Here is a 6,807-nt window from a genome sequence, read left to right as displayed (position 1 = left end):
AAAATACAGGTTTAACATATTGTATTTACATTGAAAGTCTTTTGTCTAATATTTGTTAAATTGTATTACTAATGTTATTAATTGATATGTTTCAATCAGATTTCTCCCAATCCAAATAAAATACTATAAGTGCCCTGCATTTCTATTAATACTGTGGTTGACAAATATGTGTGATATTTGCCGTTCCCATGTGCTGACCATACGGGACGTCATGCTATTTATGCTTAAAAAGTATACGTATGTGTGTTGTTATTATTATTTATGGTTTAATCTGTGTTTAAATGCATTTCTAATATTACTAATGTATATGTTTAAATCAAAATTACTACTATCAAAAAGTTATTTTTGTCCCCTATTTCTATTTCGCTGTTTTCAAGTTGTCAAAAATGTGTCGTAATAATATCAATTGCGTTGTCCTGGCCACGCGGACCGTCGGTTACTTTTCGGTTAACTGTCAACATATTGCGTTGTAATTAAAATCTATTGTCTAATATTTTTTAAAAAAAATATTTCCAATAGTACTGACATGTATATTTCAATTACAATTACTTCCATAAATCATTGTATGTGTCCTTTAATTCTATTACAATTCTGGTTTCAAATTGTCCAACCTGTGTCATAATATTTTCCCTTTCGATTTCCTTGTTACGCGTTGTCGTCGTTTTTGTTCTCGCTAAAATGTAAACAAATGGCACTTGTATTGTCTAATAGTTGTTAAATTGTATTACTAATGTTACTTATAAATATGTTTAAATCAAATTTCTCTAATCCAAATAAAATATTATTAGTGTCCTGTACTTCTTCTAATATTGCGGTTGTCAAATACTGCTTCCAAAGTTCTTACCATACGGGATGTCATGTTATTTTTGCTTTAAATGTAAACGTATTGTACGTGTGTTGTAATTATTTTCTATGGTCTAATATTTGTTAAAATGCATTTCTTATGTTATTCATTTTTTGATTTATATGTTTGAATGAAAATTACTTCTATCAAAAAAGTTATTTGTATCCCCTATTGCTATTTCGCTGCTTTTGAGTTGTCAAATATGTGTCATAATAATATCAGTTGCGATGTCATGACACGCGGGCCTTCGGTTATTTTTCGCTAAAATGTAAACATATTGTACTTGTGTAGTAATTAAAACATAATGTCTAATATTTGTTAAAAAGTAATTCATCTTACTAAAATGTATATTTAAATTACAATTACTTCCATTCCAGTTGTCAAATATGTCATAATAATTTCAGTTGCAGTGTTCTGGCCACGCGGGTAGTCGATTAACTTTTCGCTAAAAATGTAAACATTTTGTGTTTGTGTTGTAATTAGAAACGGTTGTTTAATATTTGTTTAAAAAATATTCCAGTGTTACTAACATGTATATTTAAATTACAATTACTTCTTTCCAAATCACTGCATGTTTCTTTAATTCAATTAAAATTTTGGTTTCAAATTGTCCAGTATGTGTATTTTCCGTTGCGATGTCCTTGCTACGCGGGTCGTCGGATTTTTTCCCCGCTAAAATGTAAACATACGGTACTTGTGTTGTAATTAAAATCTGTTCTCTAATATTTGTCAAATGTATCACTTATGTTACAAATTGATATGTTTCAATCAAATGTATCCCATCAAAATAGAATATTATTAGTGTCCTGTATTTCTTTTTATATTGCGGTTGACAATTATGTGTCATAATATTTTGCCGTTCCGATGTTCTGACCATACGAGTCAAAAATATGTTTGCTTTAAATGTAAATATATAGTAGGTGTGTTTAAATTAATGTCTATTGTCTATTTTGTGTTTTATTAATTGTATTGAAAATGTTATAATCTCAAGACCTCCATGTTTGTCTTAATAAACTTATTTCCTGATATTTCGTTTGCCAACTTTCTCCTATAAATATTTCTTTTTGTACTATTGTATGTCCAAATGTTTCTTGGTGGTGATATGTTATATAATTTAAAGGCAGTTGAAAGAGTTGTTAGTTGATTCTTAAGTTTGCTGATTAGCCTCCACTGTTAGGACATTTATTGACATATGAGAATGCAGAAGGTTGGATTCATCCCATGACGTTGCTTACTAGTGGTGGCATGTCAAAAGAAGAAGATATTTTTGATCCAAAGAACAGATTTCATTACATATGGAGGTAAATGTTTGAACGAAATTTTGCTTGCAACAAATATTAATGTGAAAATATGATTCACAATAAAGGCTTTTTCAGTTCTGAATTTTAATTTAAACAAGTATTTTGTCCTATATACTCATAATTTGAAAAGGCATGATATGTTGTCGGATAGTCAATTTTGATTTAGGGACCATAGAAGCACCATTTTACAGCTATTATCAGTATTGGATGATTGGACTGAAGCTTTGGATGAAAATTTACAAGTTGATTCTGTTTATTTTTATTTTGCTAAGGCATTTGATACGGTTCCCCATAAACGTTTACTTCATAAACTTTCAGCATATGGCATTACAGGGAAATTGCATCAATGGATTCAAAGTTTTCTTTTAGATAGAAAACAGCGTGTTGTAATTCATGGTACTATATCCAAGTGGAGTAATGTTATTTCTGGTGTACCACAAGGATCAGTATTAGGTCCATTATTGTTTGTTATCTTTGTGAATGATATTCCTTAAGCGGTTAAATGTGTTTGTAGACTTTTTGCTGATGATACAAAATTATATCGAATTATGAGAAATATGGCTGATCAACAATTACTTCAAAATGACATTAATACACTATGTAAATGGAGTGACGACTGGTTACTCAGATTCAACTCTAGCAAATGTAAGATAATGCGGATTGAAAACAGCAATTTTGATACAAAATACAAAATGAAAGACAACACTGGAATTGATGTTGATATTGAAATCATTGATATTGAAAAAGACTTAGGTATTAATTTTGCGTCTAATTTGAAATTCGATGAGCACATCGGTCGTACTGTTAATAAAGTAAACTCACATATCGGGTTGCTGAAAAGAAATTTTGTTCACATGGATAAGAGGCAATTTTTGTTATTGTATAAAGGTCTTATAAGACAAATCACTGATTATGGAAATATCATTTATTACCCTGTAACAAAGAAAAATAAACAACTAGTGGAAAATACCCATAGAAGAGCTACAAGAATCATCCCTGAACTAAGAGGACTCACATATGAACAAAGATTAAGGGCTTTGAATTTACCAACTCTTGAATACAGACGTCAACGTGGAGATATGATACAAGTTTTTAAACTTATACACAAAATAGACGATTTTGACTATGAAATGTTATTCAAATTATCTGTTACAAATCATGAAATCCGAGGACATATTTATAAATTAGGAAAGTTAAGACCACTAAAGGCAATAAGACAAAACTCCTTCACTTATAGATACGTAAACGAATGGAACCTACTTCCCAGTGAAATAGTTTTATCAAAGAATGTAAATGAGTTCAAATCTAAATTAGATAAACACTGGCAATGGAAGAGATTTAAAATGGACAATATATATTAGATAGACCAATACCGGAGCGGACGACACTGAAAACGGAACTCGAGGGGAATCCCAGCAAACACAAGACGTCATACTGACGTCAGATTTAAGTCAGGTTCTGACGTCGGATGACGGTCGGAAAAACGGTTGGATTTGAAAGTTTTTTGACGTAATAATCTGACGTCAGGTAGACGTCAGAATCTAACCATTATTTAACCTTTTTCTGACCAAAATCTGACCATTATCTTACCATTTTCCGACCTCAATCTGACCATTTTCCGACCTCAATCTGACCATTTTCCGACCTAAATCTAACCAGTTTCTAACCATTTTCCGACCTCAATTTGACCATTTCCCGACCTAAATACTAACCCTTTTCTGCCCTAAATCTGATAATTTTCTGACCTTCATCTTATCATTCCCCTAATCTTTTTTGTTTCACCACGTCATAAATATTTTCTGGCTAATCCTGATTTGATCGAATTTAATGTAACTCATTCTATTAAGTAACTTTCCCTCAAATGAAATGTATAACAGAAAACTAAAAGCAAAAATATGTTTCATGCTTTTTTAATTTAAAATAAAAGTTGCAATTTTAAGCTGATACATACAATTTTAGTAAATTCTGCAAGGTTAAATAATTTTCATAAATTAAACAAAATAAAACATAAAATAAGTTAATTACAAAACAAAAAGTATTACAAAAACAATGACATAAATGAAACTAAGAAAACATGTACAAATATTAAAGAACAAAACAATGTATGCACATTTCTATATCAAATAAAATAATGAAAATATTATAATTTTAAGAAAAGTTAAAAGATTCTGATAATAATGTTTCAAGCAATTTATGGCAGATTTCCAGTACTTTAACTATATTTTTACAGCATTTTTAAAACATTTAGTGCCATTTTGCATATTTTGACCTCCTTTGATAATTGTCAGTAATGTATAAATTGCTGCCTTTTAGTTACTTCACAAAGTTATACTTTTAGATATCCATGATAATTAGCACGAATTTTGAGGTGTGATGCTTTAAGATATGACCTTCTTTCAGCACCCCTCATCTGTCCGGATGATATGTAGCGTTTGTAGCGCCAAATAGCGTGTGTGACATCATTTTCACTGAAAAAAAAAGAAATTTATGAAACATGTAAAAATAACAAGCAAAAATGTTTTCATGGTTATCTTAACTTAATGAACAATTTTGCCAACTTTTTATAAGAGAGCTTTAACAAAAATTAAAAGTAAACATAAATACTGAACATTTAAAAAGCCGCTTTTAAACTCCAGTATAGTATGGATTAAAGTATGTAATAGAATTTACAAAAATCTTACTTTCATATGTTTCTTTTTACATATTCACGTGTTTCCGTCCCTCCGACCTTTGAGAGCATGTCCAACACTTTAACTACCTGAAAAGAAAATTATATTCTAACTTATGTATATATTCTACGTTTGAAATAGAACAGTTACGCAAGTCTTAAATATTTCATAGTTTTGAATTAAAGATTTAATGCCGAAATGTCTGGAACCAAAACGTATTGGGTTATTTGGGACCGAAACGTCTTGGTCCGAAATGCTCGAAATCGTACACATTTATTCTCAATTCTCAGATTTTAACTGACAAAAACATCACAGTTTAAGAAACAATGAAAACTAAGCAGTACTGAAAGGCATATTATAAACTCTTCACAAGCAGAGTTGAAACATGTCAATTTGAAAAAGATTTGTTATGAGACATTATCGCGAATTTGTGTGACATTTTACTTCAGCTGTTCAAATAATGATAATTAAATTTAAGAGTGCTTGCAATCATGCAATTATCTATCAAATACAAAGTAGAGATAAATCTAAATAAATTGAACTGACCTTTTTGTTCAAGAAAATCTATAATATTCACTAATCAATGCATCCCGATTCCTGACCGACAGCCAAAACGTAACGCCTACGAATTCGAATTTCCATCCACGTGACTTTAGATTCGAATTATAGGTTAATTATGTTTTCTTTCCCTTTTCTGTCACTATGATTAAATGTTAAAGCACTATTAAAAACTCGTAATTTTGATACATATAATGTACCACAAATGATAATATTACAACGTTAAATGATTGGAACTTGTAAATAGATCTGTGGCTATAAATAGATTTCATAACAATAACACATGTAACTTGCCTATATACAGCGCCACCTTTATGTTTTATTAGGTTGCAGCGCCGCGATCTTGGTCTATATTTATATAAGAACACTTCATTTGTAATCCAAATAACATTTGAAATTTTTTTAAATGATTACAACAGCGAATAAGCATTATTTTTGTTATTTTTTTTACCTACCGTCAGGACATCGACCAGAACCTGACGTTAGTACGACGTCAAAAAGAAACGTCTATTAGACATCGGTATTTTAACGTCAGATTTACGTCGTATTTTGGTCGCCGACGTCGTGACCAAAATCTAACATTAATCCGACGTTATTTTAACGTCATGTGTTTGCTGGGATGATAGTCTGTTAGAGGACTAATAAAGTTTCCCAAACATCACAAGGTATCACAAGGTATAAATTGTTTAATGTCCAAAAGTAGAAGACACTTTGTTTTCATTATTCAGCTTTCTAGGATAATCAATGACTTGGCAGGACACCGTGGAAGTTGAGTCCAAGATTGGTCACGATTCTTGTCGAGGATGACCGGCACTTATTTACTAACGTTTGGAGCAGCTTCCTACACCTCTGTACCGGCAGATTTGTTAGACTGGAAGTTGTTTCATTGTTGGGAGAGATGGATATGGTGTATTGTTAGAAAATATTTCCACTTTAATCTATTAGGTATTACATGTAGTTCAGATCAAGAAAATGATTAATGAAAATATTAAAAGTGAATAGGTCCGAAATGATACAGTTTTTTTTAATTACTTCAAGATTACAATTATTAACCTTTGTCAAAACTTGCTGATTAGCCTCCAATGTCTTGAAGAAATAAAGATTTATTCTCTTTTATCATCATAGCCTATATATTAAGTGAACCTTATTTGTTTCATATAAGGAGCTGGAGATGTGACTTGATGACAGAAACGATTAGTAACTTTGTGTTGACGGCAGGGAAAAAACAACCGCCTGAACACTCATGTATGACTTTTTGTGTTAAATTGTCATGAAATATAAATAGATAAAACCCTAACAAAACTGACAAATGTAATTTGATTTAAAATAAAAATTGACAAAAATTAACTGGTAATGTGAATTGATTTAAGGTTAACTGGTTAAGTAAAGATTGAACAAAAAAAAAACCAACAATTTTTTTAATTCATATAAGGGA

General features: G+C 30.6%; 1 long non-coding RNA gene across 1 annotated transcript; it reads right to left on the bottom strand.

Annotated features, from left to right (window-relative positions):
• Positions 1–3,562: 3,562 nt before the first annotated feature.
• Positions 3,563–5,993, bottom strand: LOC132729436 (uncharacterized). Its single transcript, XR_009625620.1, has 3 exons — positions 5,361–5,993; positions 4,827–4,903; positions 3,563–4,613 (listed from the first exon to the last, which is right to left on the bottom strand). It is a non-coding gene; the product is annotated as an uncharacterized LOC132729436 (long non-coding RNA).
• Between the last annotated feature and the right edge of the window lie 814 nt (positions 5,994–6,807).

The sequence above is a fragment of the Ruditapes philippinarum genome, unplaced genomic scaffold (assembly GCF_026571515.1).
Source record: "Ruditapes philippinarum isolate M1 unplaced genomic scaffold, ASM2657151v2 ctg18999_1_1_1_1, whole genome shotgun sequence".
Taxonomy (NCBI): domain Eukaryota; kingdom Metazoa; phylum Mollusca; class Bivalvia; order Venerida; family Veneridae; genus Ruditapes; species Ruditapes philippinarum.
The sequence above is the reverse complement of the archived record's forward strand: the minus strand, read 5'-3'. Positions and strand labels throughout refer to the sequence as shown.